This window comes from Miniopterus schreibersii, assembly GCF_964146895.1.
Source record: "Miniopterus schreibersii genome assembly, chromosome: 2".
NCBI lineage: Eukaryota > Metazoa > Chordata > Mammalia > Chiroptera > Miniopteridae > Miniopterus > Miniopterus schreibersii.
This window is the reverse complement of record NC_138102.1, coordinates 133,923,687-133,949,539: the sequence shown is the minus strand read 5'-3', so window position 1 is coordinate 133,949,539 and position 25,853 is coordinate 133,923,687. Positions and strand designations below refer to the sequence as shown.

General features: G+C 38.2%; 1 protein-coding gene across 5 annotated transcripts in view; it reads right to left on the bottom strand.

Annotated features, from left to right (window-relative positions):
• The window catches only part of TAFA2 (TAFA chemokine like family member 2), a 416,091-nt gene that overhangs the window by 278,346 nt on the left and 111,892 nt on the right, over positions 1-25,853 (bottom strand). The gene's annotated exons all lie outside the window — the stretch shown is intronic.

Genomic DNA, 25,853 nt, shown 5'->3' with positions numbered 1-25,853 from the left:
AATCAGAATATCGATGAGGTCGAAGGCCCAGGAATACACGGTGCTGTTGGGCATGAGGCAATCTAAGCCCACGGGAGAGGGATGGGGCGCTTCCTCGAGGACTGCTATTAGCTGAGATCTGAAGGATTTGGACTTCATTTCTATTAGGGAAATAGAAGTGGAAAGAGAGTCCATGTACAGCGAGCCACAAATACAAAATCCCTAGAATTAAAACAGCAGCAGAGGCTACACAAAAAACTGAAGGAAGCCGGTGTGCTCGGAGTGGAGAGAGCAAAGGGAGGGTGGCCCAAGATGAGGCTGGTGCAGCCAGCAGGGGCCAGATGCCAGGGGCAAAGATTCTGAGCCTCCATGCTGCTGCTGACAGTTGGGGTCAATAATTCTTTGTTTCAGGGATCTGTTCTGCACTTTTTAGGATGTTTAAGAGCATCTCTGGCCTCTACACACTAGATGCCAATAGCACCATTACCCACCCTCAGATACCCAATGAGAACCAAAAATGTCTCCAGACTTTGCCAAATGTCCTCTTGGGGAAAAAATCATTCCCAATTAAGAACCGCCACAGAGCTTTATAGGTCATGTTAATAAGTCTGGCCTTTGTCCAAAAAGCAATAAGACGACATTGAATAGTTTATGCAAAAGAGTGACTTTTCAAACAATCTGTGTAGGGCAAAAGGAAATTAATTAAAAGAGTGAAATTCTACAGCTGCGAGAGAAACCATAGCTCTCCAACGCTACACAAAAGCAGGTCAACCACTCCCAAGATGTCCTGAATTACGTAAGCTGCCCTGCTGGGAGTGGGAACAAGGGCACTTGTCCAGTCCTTCCCCAATGTTCATTTATTTATCTGGATCGTTTAGACTGAGGGCCTTTTTCCCAACTGTGTTCCCCATACAGTCTGGCAGTGAGGCTGTCTACACAGTTTTGCAAAATCACATTTGTTGATGAATTGATGGAATTCCAATATGCATATTGAGGAGGCAGTGGGAGCTAAAAACAGTATGGAGAATAAACTGTAAATGAAGAGTATAAAAATATAGAATATGTAGCAATGATTATATTTTATGCTCCATTGAGTACATCTTAACATATCTAATTTTAGCACAAAACAAAAATCAAATATCAAAACCAAGGCAAATATCAAATACTGAAAATGAAGTTGTACTGCCAGAATCAGGAATTATTTTTTTAGAAGTCCCTGGCTACACTAACTTGAGACCTTTATTGGTTAGAACAGAAAGTCAGTCAACTGCTTCTATCATTCTTAACTCAGCTCATTCTGCTCTTTAAGAAAAACATGTAATTTGTCACTATGATTTTTTTTTTTTGCTTCAATTCTGCTGCATTTACTCATTTTCATTTTAATGAATGCTTGGAAGGTATTTATTATGTAATTTTAAAGTCCATAAATAAGGTAAATTTGCATGAGCTTCTGAAAGACTTGCTATGGACACACTTACTAAGATATATGAAGAGTTGGGAGCATTTTCTACAATGACCAGGTGAACGTTGCTTTGTCTTTTGCTCTACCTCCAGCCTTTGGCTTTTTCTCTCTTGCTCTTTCCCAAGTGTTGGCTCTGCCAGTGAACTTGCTGTTCCTTCTCCATCTGTCCTCACAAACCATGGCCCATCTGTGCAGAATGAGTTCCATTCAAACCAGTAACCAAGAAGCAGGAGCCAGTGTCCTCAAGCATGCCGGAATGGAAAAGCACTGCCCGTGGAATTCCTCTCACCCACGAGCCAGGTTAAGTCTCCAACAGCCAAAGCAATCATCAAATTGCTCTCACTTGAGTTCTGGCTCCAAGTTCCAGGCAGTTTCCTGATTTTTACAACACCTCGTGATTCTTAATTCATTCATGCCAGAAGTAAATCATGTCTATCAGGCCGACTTCTTAGCACCTGCAGCAGAGGTTCATGAGTTTTGGTTGGCATCAGAATTACAATACACATACCTGGGCCCTACTACAGACTTACGGAACAGGACTAAGCAGAGATAGGGCAGACCATCTGTAATTTCAACAAAATCTGCAAGAGAGCCCGCACATTAAATTCTGATGCGCACCAGAATTCAAGGATAACTACTTTCTAGACTAGAGCAATAATTAGTAATGGCCATACAATTCCGAAAGTCAGTCAACTGCTTCTATCATTCTTAACTCAGCTCTCTAGGAAAAATATGTAATTTGTCACTATTAATTGCTGAGAGATAAATATGATTCACACCATAAGTTCCTTACCCCAGATGATTTCACAGCCTCTTCTACTAGACTGAAATCTCTTTGGAGGAAACAAAATGACAATCACCCTTGTACCCCAGATCCAGTTATACAGCAAATGTTCAATGAGTTTTAGATAAATACATACGTAAGTACATGAAAGAATGTCCACTTTAATCAGTTTTCTCATTTTATTTTTATATAAGTACTTCTAGATATACACAAAGGAAGACAAAAAATGAAATGCCAGGACCTTCACTTTACTTTATCACTTGGAAATGCTATGCAAGAAAGTGCAATATACCAGGTTTCCAGAAAGAAAATGCACATCCCTCTAACCATCTTTTCCACCATGAGTGCATTTTAAGTCGATTACTAAAAGAAATAAAAATTAGCTGTGTTTTACATAAAATTTCTCAAACTCCCAGAAGGAAATGAGATTACAGTCATCCCTCTATCTGGAGGGAGATGCGTTGCAGGGCCCCTGTGGATACTGACATCCACAGGTGCTCCAGTCCCTTCTGTAAAGCGCTGTGGTATTTGCATAAACCCACGCAATCCTCCCATACACATTACGTCATCTCCAGGTTACTTATCATATCTAAAACAGTGTAAATGCTATGTAAATAGTTCTCCTGTATTCTTTAGGGAATGATGACAAGAAGAAAAGGTGTGTAACGGTCAGCACAGATGCAACCATCACAGCTCTAACAACATAACATTATTTCACATATTTTGGGTATTAAACTCCATGCACCTTACGCTACTTCTCTTTTATTTATTCTGAATCTGTCCAAAAGTGACAAATGTTTTTCTACTTCCAGAGCACCTCATGAAAACCGGTTCTTCATTCCTAATAAATCACTATAATTTATGTTGCACACTTTCCCTTGGAGAGGATAAGAGGCTGATGTGCATAACATATTTCCTCAAAAACAAAGAAAGAAACTGGATTCTTACTCACTCTGGACAAGCAGTTGTAAAGCCGAAACTTGATGGTTGAGAGCAGGGCATTAAGCAGTGTTGAGAGGGATCATTTGCCAAATGGAGCTTCCAATAGGGCTTTTAAAGGTAACTCAGCCCCGCCAGTGTGACTCAGTGGTTGAGCATCAACCCAAGAACCACGAGGTCGCGGTTCAATTCCCTGTCAGGGCACATGCACGGGTGTCGGGCTCGATCCCCAGTAGGGGGTATGCAAGAAGCAGCCAATCCGTGACTCTCTCATCATTTACGTTTCTCTCTCTCTACCCCTCTCACTTTGTCTCTCGGAAATCAATAAAAACCTTTTTTTTTTAAAGTAACTCAGATGAAATGAATGTTACATTGCCCTGATGTCAACACCATATTTGTGGGTAGTATGCCTAGGAATGGTGCTAAGAACTTAAGGAAAGTTAAAGGGGAGGGGTGGCCCCATCACCTGTTGCTTAAACAGTCCTGAGATGCATATACATTTGTGCAATCAACCCATAAAGCCCACCATCCTCACTATGGCTGACATCCACAGAGTCCTGTAATGCCCACTCAAATTCAGCACTTCTCAACCAGCAAAGTACCGGAGACTTACCTACAGAATTTCTTAAAACAGATACCTGGGCCCTACCTCTGGAGATACTGATTTCAGAAGGCTCAGATAGGATGCAAGCTCTTGCATTTCCAAATCTGCCAGGTGATCAGATGCTGCTCGTGTGTGCACCACACTTTAAGTGACATTCCTCCAAGTTATTTTTTTCTGATTGCTATTAAACTTCAGGATTGTTGCTGGGTGTTCACTCTAACTTGGTAAGCTAAGAATGCTGAAGGCAAGCTCACTGGGGGATTTGGCCTGTACTATAGCACTCTAGGCCCCGCTTTCCCCAGGAAAAACCCTAAATAGGAAAATGCCACTCGACAGACCCCTAAAAATATGATGTTTAGATTGCTATCTCACAAGAAATGAAATAGCCAGGATCCAATGTAAGACAGTCGGATTCCAAAGACCATGTTTATTCCAATACACCACAGTTGTCATTCAAGGCATGAGAAAATGAAATTACTTACAGAGAAAGAGGGGACCCAAAAGAGGCTGAGGTCAGAACCTTTGGGAATACCATTTGTTATGGGCTGAGTTGGGTCCCCCCAAAATAAGAAATGTTAAAGTCATAACCCCAGTCACTCAGAATGTGACATTTTTGGGAAATAGTCTTTCTCAAAAGGTGACAAGGTAAAATGAGATCGTTAGGATGGGCCCTAATTCAATATGAATGGTGTCCTTATAAAAAGGGAAAATTTGAATGGAGAGACAACATGCACAAAGGGGAAAGGATGTAAAGACACACAGGAGAAGATGGCCATGTGGCTGAAATCCTGGCATCTACAAGCCAAGGAACACCAAGGACTGCTAGAAGCTGGGAAGGCAGGGAGGATTCCCCTCCAGAGAGAGCCCTGCAGAGCACATGTCTTGATTTTAGGTTTCTAGCAACTAGAATTGTGAGAGAATAAATTTCTGCTGTTTTAAGCCACCCAGTTTTTGGTACTTTTTGACAGTGTTTTTAGGGAGACAACACACCAATATTTGGAGGAACGAGAAGAACTGAGGCTAAGGAGGCAAAGAGGCCAGGGCTAACGGGGGAGCAGTGCCGGGCCACAGGACCCAAGGGGAAAGAAGTCCCAATAATAGACTCAAGAGAAACACGTGAGAATTTCACAGAAGTTATCTAGACAATTGTTTTCCCTCTAAAATGACTCTTATGGTCAGGTGAACAACTTTCACTGGCCATGTGATTTAAGAAATCTCGAAACGTTCTGAGACATCAGTTGTTAGCAGCAAAGAACAACAAACCTCTACATGCCTACAGGACCTTACTATTCAAACTGTTCTCATCACTGATTCTCACAACTATCTGGTGAGGAAGGCACTGTCTGCATTGTTTAAATAGGAGACTGAAATGGAAAAAGAGCGAAACTTTAAATGAAATTGTAAAATGTGCAGCCATTATGTTAAGTGTTTCATTATTTTATATCTACAGCAACCCTCTGAGGGGGGTGTCTTATTGCCTTTCACAGGTCAGGAAACAGAAATGTTAGATAAATTATCCAGGATCAGAGTTGGTGGGGGGGCGGGGGGGGGCACTGAAATTCATATCTGTTGCCTCCAAAACTCAAGTCCTTTCCACTGCACCATAACTGGCCTCCATGAGGACTGCTGTGCTGTGAAACAGTCATTAAAGTGAGACAGGCACTGAAAGTGGATTCATTAAACTATGGTGTCCTAGCTGCACAGAAATAGTTAAAAGATATGTCTCTTATCTGGAAGACCTTTATGCACAAGGTAGTTGAAGAAACCATTCACATCGAAGCAATGAGAGTTTATTGCTTCCAAAATAAAATCTATTTCCCACCATGTGTATCAGTTAAAGGGCCTCCTGGTCGGGTGAATGATTCTAGCTGGTGCTGCAGTTAGGACCTCAAAGCAGAAGCTGGCCGTGACCGTCGGAAGCACTTATTCTAGATACAGAGTGAAGTCAGCCCCAGACAAAAGCCATATGGAGCATTACAATATAAGATTAACCATTTATAATAACAGCATGTTTTCCTACCACACTCAAGATTAAATAAAGCTTTATGGCTTAATAAAGGTTTCTCACAGGACCTAGAGGACTGTTTTCAAATACTACCCTATTTTAAGGCATTTTTCATCTTTAAGTTATGAAAGAAGATTCCAACATTGCTTTAAATCCAAGAATAGAAGAGCAACTGATACAGCATTGTTTTAAATATTAAATGTTTTTGGAATCAAAGAGTTATAAAGGATGTACAAGAGGCATTTAACTCATCCATGCCACCTTATGTAAATGTATTTTAAATAACGATCATGATGGAAAGCCTCTGAGAGGGCTGCCTCCACCATGGCATCCATTCCATATTTGAAGGGAATTCCCAGGACAGAGGGGCGTCCTTCATGGGATGCCCTGCCTGTCTCCAACTTCTCTCCTTCCCACAACCAAATGCACCTGAAGGCTCACCTCTGCCCCGGTGTTCAGGCCAATCCTGATCTTATACAGGAACATTATGAACACCTCTCACCCAAAACTTAGGTTCAAACAGAATCAGCATAAGTCTCCCTGGCTGCTAGCTCAGTTCAGGTGCTTGTACCCCAATTTTGATCAGCTGGATTTAGTTCTAGTTTCTGCACCCGAGTCTGTCTGTCAGTAACACACAGTGCATGCATTCCTCCAGAATCGTGACTTTGTCTTCATCTAGCCAGTCTCCCTGCTGGAACAGAGTCTTGCCCTGAATTCTAGATTAGTGGCTGAAAACGTAACAATCAGCTGAGTGGTTTCTCAGGTCCTACCAGCCTACATGTCTGCCTAGACTCCTAAGTACTTGTATCTATTAATCTACCTTTCCTGTGAAAACACTTATAACTGCATGGTGAGTCTATACTCTGTTGCTATACTTTTTGATAATGGGTCCTGCATCTCATTAACTGTATTGGACCCCTCATTCTGGTAGAGTAGCCTTTAGGAATACTCTACCCTGCCAAGGTTAATTGTGCTACATCCAGCTCAATCCTGAACACAATCTATTACAGTGACCACTTCTTGGGTCCACCCAAACGTAGAACTGTCAGCACCTTGTCTTTCTTCCCCTTCTTTAGGGTCTTCATCACCAAAACTTCATAATCTCTGCTGATCTCAATGGTTTAGTAAAAATCAGATCCTCAAAAAAAAAAAAGGGGGGGGGGGATAGAGCTGTCAGCCATAAGGGATAAAGGCAGAAGTAACAAATATTTATAAGTGGTATGTTTCTCATTCTGAAAATAGAAATTTAACATATGCCATTTTAATTAATAATATTTTAATGTTTTAAGTCCTGCCTTATTTCAGAGGGATAAATAATATTTGCAATTAATTAAAAGTATTATGGTAATTGAATCTCAATGGAGAACATCTGTAATACTCTCAACAATAAAAATAAAAGAAAAATCATGTTTATACCTAAAAAAATAATTACATATATTTTTTAATTGTACTTGTTGGTGTTTTGTTTTGCCTCAGAAAATTTTGGAAATATGTCACGTATTAAGCTCTTTGCATGGAGTCTAAGTTCTTCGAAGGAAAGGGCTATATTGCTTGCATATACATGCAATAGTTCCATCCTGTATTAAATCCATAAATCCCTACACATGGATTTAAACCACATGCTGGGACATTATTAAGATTTGTAAAAGCTTTGCTGACATCAGATTAAAAGCTGTATTAACAATTATGATAATTACTTTGGAAAAATAGAACAAACAAAGAAAAGCACTAAAAAGTAACAAGTGGCACTTGTTCTAACATTCTAAAGCAAACACCATCTTCTTCAATTCAAAAATGTTCTATTAATTACTCATGAGACTTGTGATGCTCTACACAATTTGCAAAATTTTTTCGTCTTTGAACTGCATCCTTTCAGATTCAGAGACAGAGTACTTGAGGATCCACTAACAGTAGATCGTAGAGTGAGGTACCTGCCTTTTGAGGAAAGCAGGCATTGAGGAGCTGTGATTTTTCTTTTTTGAGGTGTCAGGAAATCTCAGATTACAAAATCTGTACCCCTCCTCATATATTTCCTATTGTTTGAATTGCCCAAAGCTTTTTAGGTTAAGTTCTTAATACTAGTGTAACTGGCAATAATCTGGGAATTTTAACACTTTAAAGCTGCTATTATTTCTATATAATTTAGAGTAATAAAAGCCTGATAGGTACAGATAAAGCGATAAGAGGAAATGGATCGTGAGGATATCAGAAATCTGAGTCTGGGAAAGGTGCCACCAAAAAGGAAGAAAAGCCACCAGATTTGGGGGACAAAACAAGGCCAGTCATGTGCATGTGCCATGAGTGGAAAAAGCCTGAGTAGCTGGATGCTGGCCTACACCAAGCAGACATCACACGCAGGGCAGCAGACCAGCATTAATACACATGGAGGTGGAAAGGAATTCTCAGCTCAGACCTGACTTTCCTTTCATCTGGCTCCAGTGTCTGTTTCCTACCTGCTAGTAAATCAACAGTCTTTAGCAGACATTGTCCTATGTGCCAAACATCTTGGGGGCCAAATGGTTTTAGAAAAGTCGGTGAGAAATGGAGTCTTCTATCTTTATCTTCCATTCTCGAGGTATCGCTATTCAAATGCTGGTTGACCAACCGGGCCTAAAAATCTCTCCCCGGTATAATGGAAAGAGAAGGCAGGCAGCTCCTTCAAGCTTCCAAACCATGTGAGACAGAACAAGGCCTGGGATGGTCAGGCTGATTTCTGCTTCTCACATTTGGCAGGAGAGGCTCTCTCCATCTGTGCTCCTTGAGCCCTCTGAAATTCACCATGCCTGACATTTAGGGCCCTGAAGACCAGAGTTGACACTCCTTTCAGAGGAAAGAACAGACTGAAACACCCAACCGGTATAGCCGTGGGTTTCTTGTTTGACAAACTTAACTAGCCCATGTGGCAGACATCTGAGACACGGATAGTCTTTACTTAATATGGACACAGCCTAAGTCATACAGAGTAAGAAATAAGAATATAATTCTAAGGACATATGAGTTCCCACAAATTAAATTGGTTTCATTCATGCTCCAGTTGTCCTGTTCATTTCCAACTTTTTTTTTATGCTGATAAACTCCCTCCCAACTTCTCTGTTCATGCTTGGGCTCACACACTCTTTTAATCTGTTAATTATCTGTATAAGTTATTCATCAAATACACTATGTTTTTAGTTAAAATATAATCAAGTAATTAAAAAAAAAGTTTCATGCTCTCCTAGGAATAAGTTACAAGAGACAAATCTAGATTTCATCATACAATTCACACATTATACTCCCCAGAGAGATATTACCATTCAAACAAAGCTGCTTATCCCATTCTTCAAAGCAATGTAGATTCTGAAAATTTCAACCAAAAATAAAAATTTCATATATATATGGGTAAAGATGTTATGCTTTCAAAATTACGCTCTACAAACTTTTGCCATGTCTTCTATTAGAAAACATCAACCTATGCAGGGGTGCCAGCTATTACTAACCCGGGACTATTCTTAATGTTCCTGTTTTGAAAAACTGAGAAATATATACACATGAGAAAATCTTTTTTATCCATTCCCCTTTCCGAAAGCAACCAAATTACAATGGCTACTAGAACCGTGTGAAAGAAAGCTCATCCTTCACAACACGTAAACATACAGCAAACAGCAAGCAGGTTTCCCAAACAGGCATTGCATGCAGTCAACAAGACAGAAAGGAATGCAAATTGCTTGCAGTTATAAAGACCAGAGCAAGGGATCTGAGAGCTAACCGAGAATTTAAGAGTTAGAACTGTGATTCAAAGTAAATCTGAGGGAAAACAAGATGAGTGGTGAAATTTGAAAGGAAGAAAACCAGCAAGAGAAATACGAGGCCCCAGGCAGACAGGGTCACAGTAGCCCATGGCCATAATGATGGATTCAGAAAGCAGCAATGCTATAATTTGCTCTTTAAAAACTAAGACTAGATCTGAATGATTACAGTGTGCTTCTGACACTATTTGACCCCAAAATTCAACCTGCCCCCCATGTTTGTTAGATATCAGAGCTAGAAAAATGAGTCAAGATAAGTCAGTTCCTGTGCTGATTTATTGCTACCCAATTAGGAAGCTTTCGGCTCACTGATCAGAAACAAAGATTAAAGGGAAAAAGGTACTATAAAGGCTAAAACTTCTACAATCTTCTATCAAAGCCTACTACACACAGAGATATGCAGAACCTAATTTGGTATGGGTAATAAATCACTGCAAGTGGCAAGGGAAAAAAAACAAATGTTAATATTTAAACATGTTTCTTCTCAATTTTGGTGTATTGTGATCTAACTGATAAAAATACTTTTATATGAAGGTAAAAATCCCTTTATTTTGCCTATCTACATACAGCAAACATATCTAATACTAAAAGATTCTTACATATATGAAAAATGTTTATATAACATACTGTACAAATTTGAGTAAACATTGTTACTATAATTGTTATTTGGCCCACATCATTCTTTTTTATTGGATTTATTGGGGTGGCACTGGTTAACAAAATTATACAGGTTTCAGGTGTACAATTACACAACACATCATCGGTACAAGTCTCTTGCCATCACCACCATCCTCCCTATACCCTCCCCCCCGCCCCCAACAATCACCAAGCTGGTATACTTATCCATGAGTGTGGTTTTTTTCCTTTTTCACTCAATCCCTCCACTCCCCATCCAGCTGCACCCCTCAACAGCTGTCAGTCTGCTCTCTGAGTCTATTTTGCATGTTAGTTCATTTTGTTCATTACATCCCACATATAACTGAAATCATATGATATTTGTCTTTTTCTAACTGGCTTCCTTTTCATGGCCAAGTAGTATTTCATTGTGTAAATGTCCCACAGCTTTTTTATCCGCTCATCCATCTACTGATGGGCACTTGGGCTGCTTCCAAATCTTGGCTATTGTAAATAATGCTGCAATAAACATAGGGATCATGTATTATTTTGAATTAGTGTGTCAGGTTTCTTCGGATAAATTCCCAGAAGCGGAATATTGAGGTCATAAGGCAGTTCTATTTTTAATTTTTTGAGGAACCTCCATACTGTTTTCCACAGTGGTGGCCCCAGTCTGCATTCCCACCAGCAGTGAACAAGGCTCCCCTTTTCTCCACACCCTCGCCAACCTTTGTTGTTGATTTGCTGATGGAGCCATTCTGACAGGTGTGAGGTGATACCTCATTGTGGTTTAATTTGCATCTCTCTGATTAGTGACATTGAGCATCTTTTCCTATGTCTATTGGCCATCCGTATGTTCTCTTTGGAGAAGATGTCTATTCAGGTCCTTTGCCCATTTTTTAATTGGGTTGTTTGTTCTTTTGCTGTTGAGTTTTATATGTTCTTTATAAATTTTAGAGATTAACCCCTTATCAGATGCTTCACTGATGAAAATGTTCTCCCATTCAGTGGGCTGTCTTTTCCTTTTGTTGACAGTTCCTTTGTTGAGCGAAAACTCTTTAGTTTGATGTAGTCCCATTTGTTATTTTTTAATTTTGTTTCCCTTGCCTGAAGAGATATCAGAAAAAAATATTACTACGAGAAATGTCTGAGGTTTTGCTGCCTATGTATTCTTCTAGGATTTTATGGTTTTCAGTCTAACACCTAGGTCTTTAATCCATTTTGAGTTTACTCTTGTGTGCTGTGTAAGAAGGTGATCTAGTTTCATTTTTTGCATGTTTCTAATTTTCCCAGCATCATTTATTGAATACACTATCTTTACCTCGTTTTATGTTTTTGCCTCCTTTGTCAAGTATTGACTATAAAGGCATGGGTTTATTTCTGGGCTCTCTGTTCTGTTCCCCTGATCTATATGTTTGTTTTCATGCCAGTACCATGCTGCTTTGATTACCATGGTCTTGTGGTATAGTCTGATATCAGGTCGGGTGATTCCTCCAACTTTATTCTTCTTTCTCAAGATTGTTGTGGCTATTTGGGGTATTTTGTTGTTCCATATACATTTTTGGAATATTTGTTCTAGTTCTATGAAATATGCCATTGTATCTTAATAGGAATTGCATTGTTAATTCTTCCTATCCATGAACACAGTATATGCTTCTCTTTATTTCTTTTTCAATTGCTTTCTTCTGTATCTTACAATACAACTTTCTGAGTACAGGTGTTTATATCCTTGGTTAAATTTATTCTTAGGTATTTTATTCCTTTTGAAGAAATTGTTAATGAGGCTGCTTTCTTAATTTCCCTTTCTGATAGTTCATTATTGGTGTATAAAAATGCAACTAATTTCTGGATATTTGTTTCATATAGTTCTGCTTTCCTGAATTCATTTATCAGTTCTAGCAGTTTTTTGGTGGAATCTTTAGGGCTCTCTATATACAGTATCATGTCATCTGCAAATAATGACAGTTTTATTCTCTCGCTTCCAATTTGGATGCCTTTTATTCCTTCTTCTTGTCTGATGGCTGTATTGTCCAGTACTATGTTGCATAAGAGAGGTGAGAGCAGACATCTCTGTCTTGTTCCCAATCTTAAAGGAAATGCTTGTAGTTTTTGCCCATTGAATATGTTGTTGGCTGTGAGTTTCTAATATACTGGCCCACTGCATTCTAATTTCCTAAATCAGCAAGAACACTGGTCAGAATCAACACATGAATAACTAACACCATGTGGATTGAAAGAATTGCTCGAGTAATTATTTAACAAATCACTGCCATGTTCATTACAGGATGTTTATACTTCAACATAGTATTTGCAAAGTTCCAAAAATTTTAAATCACACTTTTATTTTTCATTCCTTAGGCTAACGCAACACAAACAGAAAATGCATGGAAGGAAGCTAAGATTATCTTAAAGTTAGTAAAGTAAAATAGTAATAATAATAATTAGGTCAGGAACTGAAGCATCAACAAATGTGCTGATTTATTAATAGTTGATAAACATTTTCTGAGCAAGAGATTTTGATCAATTCTGATGACAACTCAAGCATCTCAGTGGGAGCAATATCTTTAAGACAGAAATAAGGCAGAAATGGAGGGAGGGAGAGAAGGAGGAAGGAAGGAACAAAGGAAGGCCAGGTGTCAGAACACCTGAATTTTAGATTCTCCACTGATAAACTGTATAATATTTGGCAAGTCAATTTTCCTTTAATATATAAGCTCAACTTATATCCCAGGAGTATAATGATGATTAAATTAGATGGTGTAGGTGACATTATTTTACAAATGATAAAGCCTTATGTAATATAAATTTATTACTACTACCTACATTCAGCTCAACAGAGGAAACAATAAGAAATAATGAAGAATAAATCTGATTAGGTGCCGGGTTTATTTGATCACAGAGTACTGTTAAGTTTCATTAATTCAATTTCCAATGCAGATTTTTCAAACTTATTTATCCAAAGTGTTAGTTGGCATTTTTTATGAATACCAGTTAAACAGAAAAACTTAATTTAACCAGACAATTAAATTATTTTTCCTTGAGGTACATACATATACCTACAAATGTAAAGAAATTGTTGTTTTATTACTTAAATAAGATTTCCTTTAGAAAAAATAATAATAACCCATTAATCCCACCTTAGCCTCCTGGCCTTCCAGAATAATCAAGTTCTGGATTTCCTGAAGTACTAGGCAGTTAAAATGAAAAATATGCAACAGTGTTTTCAGTGTGAAAGTTCCTGACAGAGCCTCTGTATGAGTCCTTAATGTGTAGTCTTCAAAACATCACAAGAAAAAATAAAAACCTAAACCACACACATTTCTGCTTAATTTTTTCCCCATCACCATTTATCCCCTCTATGCTCTCTTATGCCTCCACCCCTCCCCGCCCCACAATCACTACACTGCTTTATAGAACACAATGTGTTCTGATACAGTGATCTATGAAGCAAATTTTTCAAAAAATTTCAGTGATCACTTTAAGATGAAGATTGCTTCCAATCAAGAAAATTCTCTCTCAAATTCTGCATTGAACAGTTTTAGTAAAAGCAAATATAAGACAGTAACAAGACCCTTAGGATACTGAAAAGTAAAATGCTCCCTTAGCAGTTTTTTTCCTAGTTACATTTTCCAAACATCTGAATCTTCTCTTGTCACCACTTACCCCTTTATTTACTGCTGGGCCTCTCACCATAATGCTGTTATATCAAACTCATTATTACTTTTTGCCCCGGCTAATGTCATTTTATTATTATAAATAAGCTTTATTATGAGTAAACTCAATATACAAATTGTCCAAATAATAGAATTAACAAAATGGAGAGCTAAATTATTTTGAATAACCCAAGGCCTAAAACTTGTTATCATAATTGAGTTATTTCAGAGTAGAAGACAGCACCCACTATCATGTGTGAATATTTCAGTAGGCACTACTTACACATTGAACATACACAGGCCAAAGTAGAGGACTGTATCACCCAAAGATTAATAATATAGACAAAATATCTGTACGCTGAACCATATTAACAAGCTTACTAGTCATGTAGCTGCTCTTTTGTTAAAAAAAAAAAAAATACATATGTTTTTATTGATTTTAGAGAGGAAGGGAGAGGGATAGAGAGTGAGAAACAATAGAAACATAGATGAGAGAGAGACATCAATTGGCTGCCTCCTGCACACACCCTACTAGGGACTGAGCCTGACACCCAGGCATGTGCCCTGACCAAGAATCGAACAAGGGACCTCTTGGTGCATGGGTCTACACTCAACCACTGAGGTGCACAGACTGGGCGCAGTTGCTCTTGTTATTAAGAAACTATCACTAGAAGTGTAACAACATAGAGAAAATTATATTTACACACAGTTCTCTCCATGAGAGTTTATAGAAAAGAATACTTCTATGAGGCTCATGATGTGGGGCATATCCCACAGTAGATATGTCCAAGTAGCTCTGGTATTATGGCTTCTGGAGATGTAGGCAAGGATTCACTGAGTAAGCTACCAGCACCCCTCCTCCACCTATTGTATCCCCCATGGCAACCAACCAAATAAATGTTGACTAAAGAAACAGAATTTTCTAGAAGGGGCACCAAATTATTTCCCTACCAGGGGCAACCAGGTATCACCTAACATGATTAGATTTGCATTTTAGATGGTATACTCTGGCAGAACTATGAATTGGAGAGGAGACACTTAAAATCACAGAGAGATATTAGCAGACAATTGCAACTACCCAGGCAAGAAGTACCTAGCACCCTAATTCAACAGGTAATAGTGAGAACAGAAAGGAAGCAGCTGAATCCATACTTGAGTTTGAATGAGGTCATACAGGGAACAAGCTGACAAGGAGTAGATCAGAGAATGTAAAACATGTTCACTTGATTAAGGGCAAAGAAGCCAAACCACACTGAGTTCAGGAGGAAGTGGGGACTAGGAAGGAGAGATGAATGTAAACCCTTTTTCCATGAAGACTGACTATAAAAGAATGTTTTAAATCATCTTAAATGTCATAAATAACCTTAAAAAAAAGTCCACAGAAATAGGGAAAATATGAGGTCATGAAAACCAGTTCTACAACATGAAGTCAATTTGTATATATTATGCACATATGCTGTTAAGTTTATTCAGTGACATATTAACAACAAAAAGAACAAGTGAGGAGAAGACCTGGCAGGGAGAGGATGCCGGGGTGGAGGGTATCAATGGAGGGGAAAAGGGGGACATCTGTAATACTTTCAACAATAAAGAAAAATAAATTTATTTTCAAAAAAATTAAAAAAGAATGAGTGAGCCAGAATCCTACCAAAAAACTGCAGAACGAAGGCAAACCCTCTTTACCTAATATACAAACACGTGCTGGAGGGAAGTGTGGTTACCAGTTGCCTGTAAAAAAAAAAGTGGTTTTGAAAAATGTTTAAGCTGCCACCTGAATGTCAGAAAATGAATAATTTAGTTAGGCGTCAACTGCCCTCAGAAAATATGTAGATTCCAAGTGTAAAACCAGACTGATGCTGGCTAGAGTGACTGTACAGTCCGGGCTCATTTGGGTGTACAGCAAAAATTCCCAAAGCCGTCTAGTCCTTGTGCCTTTGAGGCAGCCCATTCTTTTGGAAAGAATTATGAAATGCCTTTTCCGTTACTACTACTGAAGGGCAAAGAAAATGCCTGCGACCATGCCCTCTGCCCTTCCCGAGATGCAAATTTTGAAAATTATAATTGCATCTCTTGCCAATATGTCACAAAGATAAAAAGAGTAAAACTTTATTACAAACTTTTCACAATTCCACATTCACCCATGTATGTAAAATAAATGGTCACGTCTATACTTATTAGTTAATAACGTGAAACCTACAACAAAGCACTCAAGTTCCTTTAAAGGAGCCTGGTGCTAGAGCTGCCAGTGCTGACTCCCCAGAGGCAATTTGGGTATTTCTTCCCAACTCCATGTTCAGTAATGTCAAGCCAGTAGCCTAAATCAGTCATGGTAGGAGTATTTACACACAGAAACTGGAAAACACTACAAATCAAGGTCTTTGTCCCCTTCTGGAGACAGTTGTTAAACCTTTATCAGCCACTGACTGCCGTAAGCATCTTTTCATCAGTGCTATAAAAAGCAGGCTTGGATCCCTTTTCCTCCCTCAGTCTGCAAGAGTTCTCCAGGATTTCCAAAATGCCAACATTTTCAAGTCTGAAAGTTCACTCTCTCCAAAAAAATACACCTGAACAGCATCCTTAGTGTTGCTAAATTACACCACAGGGGAAAAAACTACTTTTTTGCTACATCAGCTTTTAGCACTGCTCTAATATTTCAGTTCCTCCTGACAGCTCGGAGTCTAATTTCCACTCTCCCATTCATCCCGTCAGCAATCCCGGGCTATTCAGACCTCCGGCCCAGTGCGGCACACAGGTCACCCCTTACTCCTCCGCTCCTCCTGCCTCCTGCAAAAGGGCTCCACCCAGATGCAGAAACAGATGCCACTGTCTGTGACAGAGTGCCACTCATTACTAACAGCCCTGCTGCGCAAACATATACTCCACGCTCTGTGCCAGGCGCTGACTGTACAAAGATGGATCAAGCGCAGTCCCTCTTTTTGGGGAGTTGCAAGTTCAAGTGTGGCAAACAGACATACAAACGGCCACTTCCCACTGTATTTTAAATTAAGACAAGGAACAGCAAAGAACATTTTAAAATTCCAAGAGAATTCCAAAAGTGTACAACTTCTCATTACATGGATACTTGAACTCCACTCAATCCATTTACTCGGTGACCACAGTGAGCCAGGCACCGTGCAAGCCTGTCACCTGTTCATGAGGTTATAGAAACTTAGGAAGAGAGGCAAACCTGCAGTCAGTGAAGGTGTACCACAGTATGATCCACATATAAGATGCCACTCAGCCGTTCTTAGAACTATCATAGATGGCCAGAAAAAAATGTTTAATTGGTTAAAGAAAACCAAAGCAATATGCAAGCCGCCATTCTTTCAAAAATAATTCTCTGCCCCCTTCAAAAAAATGAACCAATTATGTTAACAGAACACGTCTCTTTCAACCACTGGATGTATATTATAATGTTAATGACTGTCATATAACAAGAAATGTATATACATCACACATTAAAGTCACAAACTGCTACAAAGTCAAAGCAATATTCAGTTGATATCTTGCAATTTATTATTAAGTAAAATCTTCTGTGAATGAGAAAATACGTATGTGCTAACTCCCATTAACAAATGCAACAGGCAAAATAAAAAGAAACTATGTTAACGTTCTAATTTTCATTAAGACATAACCAAAATATCCAAGTCATAAGAATTAAATCTCCATACAAAATAAAAGTTCATTTCATCCAAAGGAATACACCACAATCTGTTCTGAAAGAGTTGAATTATGTTAATATGAAATGCATCTTTCCAAAGATAGCTCCTGAGCATATCTTCTCATATGATAATTTAACAATTATTCAATGTGACTTTTTTTTTTTAATTTCATTCCAAACCACAATACTCAAGCTATAGGATAATTACATCGATTTATAGCATACATACAGTATCTGGAAGGACAATGCAAATAATTTTCATATGTAATTTAGACCAGGAGTCAGCAAATATTTTCGTAAAGGGCCAGAAAGTAAACAGCTTAGGCTTTGCAGTCCATATGGTCTCACTGCAACAACACATTCGGCCTTTGTAGTAAGAAAGCAGCCACAGACAATACATAAAGTATCGAGCATGCCAAGCTCCAAAAAAATTTTATTTACAAAGACAGGTAAAAGTGGGCTGGAAGTGGCCTGTAGACCATATTTTGTCAATCCCCATTTCAATTTTAAAAATTGAGCTGACTCAAACATCTTCATAGTTGCCAGTGACATTTATCAATATCTCCTCCTTGTTTCACCTCTTTATTCGGGGAAGACTGTCTTTTTTAATTTTTAAATATGTCTTTATTGATTTCAGAGAAAGGAAGGGAGAGGGGGAGAGAGATAGAAATGTCAATGATGAGTCATTGATCGGCTGCCTCCTGCACGCCCCCAATTGGGGATCGTGCCCACAACCCGGGCATGTGCCCTGACCGGGAATCGAACCCCGATCGCCTGGATCCTAGGTTGACACTCAACCGCTGAGCCACATCCTGCCAGTCCAGAGAAGACAGTCTTAACATTCTCTCTAAGCAACTGGTGATTAGACACTTTCATAAATTAGTATTTTAAACAATCTTTTGCTTTCTCACTATCAGTCTCCCTACAACTGGCAATGAATAAGCACGCAGTAGGTCCTCAGTATAGGCAATGGGTTCCATTGGGTCCATTAAAATGATGAGAGCTGCTCTGCCTAATTTGTAATTAGTTTAGAACTTCAGGGTCTGAATCAAGACATAAAAGCAAAAGTATGATTTAAGAAAAACTGCAGATTTGGTGGGAGATATTAGTTAAAAATGAAGATTGCATCCGAGCATTGATGGATGGTTACTGTTTGCTAAATAGAGAGTACAGGTTTAAAATAAAGCAATTTCTTTAAAGTAAGTTATTTGGGTAAATATTATTTGAAAGTTTACTGAAAAAGCTTACTGAGTTTATCTGACTTTTTCATAAATTAAATAAACTACCACTGTCTCTTTTAAAAAGTAAAATGTGATAAAGAGAAAGGGTTGAAAGTTCAGTATTTCCTTTTATTTTATTGCACAAGAATTTCTGAATTGAGCAATAAGCCAAGACATTGCAAGATCCAAATTTAATCACCTGGGATTAGTAAACACGTTACTGATGTCACCATAAAGACTTCCAAAATGAGTGTTAACTTAATTCATTGTCATTTAAATCAAAATGATGAAAGCCTATAAAAATAACCAGTACATTTTCCCCAAGCAATAATTTTTCCTTTCTCCAAGTTCCATGTTTATTACTACAGCTCAGATTACTATTTCCTCAGTAGTAGATTCTTACATGTTTGGTCAGTATAAGATGCTGCTCTAAGTACATATATTTAATCTTCTGGTATGTTTTTCAGAATATTCTTGGTTATCCTTGCATTGTGAGTTTGAAAGAGTACCTATATACATATGGAAAATGAAAAAAACCTGTACAGAGAAACTAACATGCAGAGTACATAAGATTGTTTTGTGGATGTAATAAATGGACAATTTACTAACTTTAAAATGAAATCAATAAGTAAGCTAAGAAATTTGTAACTTAAGCTATTTAATATCATCCTATCTAAAATACTGTTTATTGCCCAGCTGGGCATGGCTCAGCGGTTGAGCGTCAACCTAGGATCCAGGCGATCGGGGTTCAATTCCCGGTCAGGGCACATGCCCGGGTTGCGGGCTGCAGCCAATCAATAACTCTCTCTCATCACTGATGTTTCTATCTCTCTTCTCTCCCTCTCCCTTCCTCTCTCTGAAATCAATAAAGATATATATAAAAAAATAAAATAAAATAAAATACTGTTTATTAAAAAACATATTTTAACAAAATAAAGCAAAACATTCACAATGCCAAAAAATATGTTTAATAACTCAATTTATTTTTGAGGGGACTCTACCCTTTTTCACTTTTTGCAAGTTAAGAAACAGCACCACACAGCAGTCTGAGTTGCCCAAGGCAAATTCTGGCTCCATCGCTTAGTAACTGAATACCCTTGGGCATATTACTTAACCCTGTCTGGGTCTCAATGTGCTCTGCTGTAAAATGGGAATAATATTAGAACCTATCTTATAAGATTAATGTGAGACTTAACTGAGATATTTGTAATCCACTATAAAAAGAGCTTAATACATAGAAAATGTTGAATAAAGGTTAGCCATTAGTAATGTACTCATTTTTCTCGGTTCTATATCATTTTATTTACTAAAACTTGACCTCACAAATGACAAACAAGAGACTATAGCTGCACAGAAAGACTGGAAAGAGAATAGGTATCAAGCAGTGTGGACTGGAGAGAAATACATCAGATCACAGCTCGATCCATATGCCACCGCTGTGCACTTCTGGCGAGTAGCAGTGGCTTCCAGAGGGTCTAGAGCAGGGCAGGCAGGATTCCAAAGCAATTTGGGGCCAGTAGCATCAAGCAGACCAGAAATCCAAGAAGCAAAAGTGTATACAGTGACACATTGTATGGTTAACAACTACAACTCAAACACCGAAAACGTGTCTGCGTGCGCACACACTCATATACGGCCATATAGTAAAAGATTTATACTTTGCCTCTTCAGCCTTTTTCATCATTAGTGCTTTAGATTTAATATAAAGCCTTTCCCATTGTGTTGGCATCAAAGTAACGTTTCAAAAGTAAAGTTTCTGAACACTTACATCTAAGTCTCAGACCCTGCAAAATCTGAGAGTCTTCAATGTCTTCAGCAGAAAGGAAATGCATGCAAGGTGCAAGTTGCTTGCAGCCTTAGCTCAATGAACCTTACTAAAAAGGAAAGGGAACGTGTGTTTTACTGTGAATTGCATTTTAAAGCAAAGGCAATATAATGGTACTTCTGGAATCTCATAAACTTTGAATAAAAATGAGCAGTTCACACTTAATGCTTTGTTTTAGAAAGCTCTTCCAGATTCTTGAAGTGTGAAAGCTGCTACTTTATATAAAACAACATTCTATTAGGGACAGCTGGGTTCTAAATGGATAGCACTTAGGTACGTTTCACGGCACTTTAAAATGCATTGTTTTCTGGACCTGTGTTTATTGAAGATGTCATTGCTAAGCTATGAAACAGTGTCACAATTTAAGGTATGGAAACTTGATTTCAAAACAATCTTAATTTAAAACAGCATTTTTATCTTCTAAATATATTTAAGGTACAAAACTTACTTTCATACATAGAATAGGTTTACTTGGATCACTGTAGCAATTAATACTTAACCCATATATTCCAGGAGAATTTTAAAAACTCCTACAATAGAGAAGAGTCTCTCTATTTGAACATACCACATACCACTTACTACAGTAAGTACAGATTAACTCCACATTCTGTTACCACTGGCATTAATTTCAACCTTCGCCAGCTGAACTAAACTCATCGAAGATGATTATGTGTTATGCAAGTCACAATTATTGTTCTATCACCATTTCAATGACAAACTAGAAAGACTGCAAAAAAAACATTTCAAGTGACTGTATCTAAATAACTTTTGATGATAGAGATCAACAGTTATCTAAAGAGATAGATATTAGCAATCTAATTATATTTCAGATAGTATGTTTAAAACTGCAGGTTGTGATCTATTATTGTGTCTCCAAATCAGTTTAGTAGTTCATAACCTGTAATTTTTAACTTAAGTGACAGAATATAATAAAATAGAAAAGAATGGAAATATTAAAGTCTATCACATATATAATAAGAATATCTTTTCATAAAATGTCTTCTTCTCCTACATGACAATTTGTGTACATATTCAATGGGAATTAAAATCTATTTTTATTTCCTATTATAGGTAACTGCCAAAAACCTTTGTAAGTCAATAGAGAATGATTAATGCATAAATATAAGTATAAAAGTAAAATGTAAAACTCTTGACTCTTGCTACAACTTATCTACATAGTTCACTTCCCACACAAACCCAAGAATTAAATATATTTCCATACCATCTAAAGTTCTAAAAATCATAGAAAAATAATTCTGTACATTAAAGTTCACATTTTAATTCCTGATGTTATGATTTACATTTTTGAAAACTGGAAATAAAGGTTTTTTCTTTTATTACTCTGTCCGCCTCCTCTTCTAACTCCTTTTTTTTAATTTTGGTGGTGGTGGGGACAGGGGATATTTGAAGTCGAGTAGCACAAAGCAACCCACACACTGGTTAGCTTGCTTGCTTCCCAGAAGTTTGAAACAGTCTCTTCTTCAGGTCAGCAATATGCTACTATAATTATCAACATTCCCTCTAATTTTCAAGAATGTGTATAGAATCTCATTCTATAAAAGTAACTAACCAGAATCCATGAACATAACTTACAAAAGTTAACCTGATATGTGACATATAATAATTAATAAATAATAATTAGTAGTAGTACCTGGTCTAACCAGTCACTGACAGTGATCGTGTATTAGCACAAAAAAATTGTTCTAAAACTTCAAGGATCAGGGAGTTTGTGGTTAATAGGTTCCTCTACCCACCTCACTTCCCTCACAACATACCCATTCCCATCTCAGGAATCTCCCATCTTTCTTGTTTTTGTTCTAATTTATTTCAGAGAGGAAGGGAGAAGGAGAGACAGAAACATCAATGATGATGAGAGTTATTGACTGGCTGCCTCCTGCACGCCTCCTACTGGGGATCAAGCCCAAAACCCAGGCAGTGCCCCAACTGGAATCCAACCATGATCTCCTGGTTCATAGGTAGACGCTCAACCACTGAGCCACGCCTGATGGGCAGAAGTCTCCATCTTTCTAAGGCTGAATTAAGGCAACCACTAGACACTTTTGTTGGCTCTGATGTAGATCTTAATACCTGGGGATGACAAAGTCCTTTAGCCATAATTCCCCTAAAACACTAAAGTCACAAATGTCTGGCCATCCAAGGAAAATGGAGGAGACTTGACTTGGGATGGTGAACACACAATACAATATACAGATGATGTATTATAGAATTGTACACCTGAAACCTATATAATTTTATTAACCAGTCACCCCAATAAATTCAATAAAAAAAACCCTACTTAGCCTGGCCGGCATGGCTCAGTGGTTGAGCACTGACCTATGATTCAGGAGATCATGGTTCGATTCCAGGTCAGGGCACATGGCTGGGATGGGGGCTCATCCCCAGTGGGGGGCATGCAGGAGGCAGCTGATCAATGATTCATCATTGATGTTTCTCTCTCTCTCCCTCTCCCTTTCTCTCTCTGAAATCAATAAAACATATTTTTAAAATATTTTTAAAAGAACTCTCTCAGAGAAACTGACTCATATAATCATAAATTTCTAATTTTCTTTGGTCACCATTCCTTCCTGCATTCAGAACTCCCTTAAGGAATAATTTTTAATTACATCCTTTAGAATTTTCTTTAGTAAAGAATCTGTTGATGATAAGCTCTCTCTTTAACTGACTAAAAATATATTTTTGCCCTTATTCTTGAAAGAGTAATTTGCTGAATATTAAATTATAGACAGTTGTTTTCTTTTAATAATTTAAGATATTGTTCCACTGTCCTCTGGCTTCTATTCTTGCTACTGAAAATCCATTACTTTGTAGGGACTCTGTCTTCTCATTGAGCTGATTATAAGATCTTTGCACTCTCACTATAACGAATGAGCCTCAGGTGTAGATTTCCTTTTGTTTACTTGGGATTCCCTGGGTGTATCTAAACCTAAAAATTAGTATCTTTCATCAGGTTTTTTTTTTAATTTCCATTAGCTCTTCAAAATCTGCCTCTCCTTCATTCTCTCTCGTCCCTCCTCCCAAAACTCTATCCAGATGTTAGACCTTTCATTTATTATTTTATTTAGCAATATGTCACTAGATGCCAGACACTGATATAAGCACTTGGAAGACAGCACTGAACAACACAAAGACCTTCAGATTCCCAGAAATCAAGGCAGACAGTAAAAAGCATTATTTTCGGCCTCAGGGTTGCTGTACTACACATAAAGATCAGTGTATTGGGTGGGATATAGATACACACACAATAAACAAGTTAATAAATGTCAGTGAGTAATAAATACAGTGGGGAAAAAATAAACCATGGCAAGAGACATCAGATATGCAGGAGCAAGCAGGAGTTGCTCTTCTATTGGGTGGTCAGGGAACGCCTCCCCAATAAGGTATCATCTGAGCAAGAACCTGAAAGGAGTGAAGGAGCCACCATGTAACCATCTGAAGTAGCGTATTCCAGGCAGAAGAAACAGCAAGAGCCAAGCTTAAGTTCATTCTGAATCATTTCAGCTCTTACAGGCCACTAATTCCATTTTCAGCTATGTCTAACTGTTTAGGCTGTTCACTGAGGTTTTAATATCAATTTTTATATTTTTCATTTAGAAGTTCTATTTACTTTTTAACTCTGTTTGATCATTTTATAGTCTCTTGCTCCTGGCTCATATTTTAATCCCACTCTTTATTGCTTCAAACTATATTAAACATATTTATTATATATTTTGTGCCTGGTAATTCTAATATCTGAAGTTTTGAGGATTATTTATTGTTGCCTACCAGTATTACCACAAACACAGTAACTTAAAATAACACACGTTTGCTATCTCACAGTTTCTGTGGGTCAGGACACGGCATATCCTAGCTGAGCCCTTTGCTCAGGGTCTCACAAAGCGCCAATGTACACGTTAACCAGGGCTATAATCTCATCTGAGACTCGACTGAGGGAAGGCTCCCCTTCCAAGCTCACACAGTTATTGGCAGAATTCAGTTCCCTGTAGTCTTCCAGACTGAGGACCTCACTTTCTTGCTGGCTGTTGGCTAGAAACCGCCCTCAGATTCTTGCCCACGGGCCTCTTCCATAGGACATCTCACTACATAGCAGCTCGCTTCTTCAAAGTTACCACGGGAGAGAGCCTCCTCAAAAAATGTGCAATATAATATTATGTGTCATAATCACAGAAGTGACAATCCATCCCCTTTGCTGTATTTTACTGATTAAGAGTCCCAGCTTGCACCCATGCTCGAGGAGAGGAGACTACACCTGGATGTGAATAGCGAGAAGCCAGGATTAGGAGGCCACGTGAGAGTCTGCCTGTGGCTGGGTCTGATCCTACTGTCTGTCAGCTGGTTCTCTCACAGGGGGCCTTGTTTCAACTTTGAGGTTATTTTTTGTTACCTTGTTTAAGGAAATTCTTAGAGGCACCGATAGAAGAAAGCTCTTGTAGGGAAGATATAGCTTTGCTTCTACCTTTTCCCAGGAAAAAAGAAATTGAGAGCATGTTGAAATTAGCTTCTGGCTAAGGTTTTTTTATGAACCACATGAGTGGCAAGAATTCAAATTTCAAACTCATGTGCAATCCATGTTGTTTTTACAAATTCTCAAGAAGGATTTTTTTTCTCCCTACTACCCAACAGCAATGTCAAGACAAACATATTTTCTTGCCTTGTCTTTCTGCAGTGTTTTGGTTTCTAAAACTGCCCACTTTGGGTGGGCCTTAGGTTTTTTTCACCTGTCCTCTGCCCTAAGAAGCCATCAAATAGAAGTTCTTCCAGGCAGATGCCTCTAGTGATGTTATAAGTATTAAATATGTGGTGAAAGGGCAGTCGTAAGTTGTGAGGGAGAAAAAATGCTACATTTTAGTATAATCTTTCCTTATAATTTAATCAAATTGTCACTTGGAAGTTACATTATTAAGTACAATAATTAATTTTGGAAACTGGAGGGCACCACAGGAAGTGAAAAGCTACGAGGTCTCAAAAGATGACATTCATTCATTCATTCATTCATTCATTCATTCATTCGACAAGTGTTTGTTGAGCACCTACAAGGTATCAAATCAGACAACTGTCTAGCTTTTGATGACACATCAACGGATGTAAGTGACAAAGCTCCTTGCCCACAAGTAATTTACATTCTAATAAGAATTTTAGTAAGTATGAGGACATTAATCTATTTCTTGTATAGGTGGGAAAGACATGGTACCAAGAAGCCCAAAGGAGGTGCAGAAAAAGAGATACAACACATAAAATTTTCCTACTTGGCACTTTACTTATAATCAGATCCGATCCTTCATTTTCGAGATCAACTCTGTTAT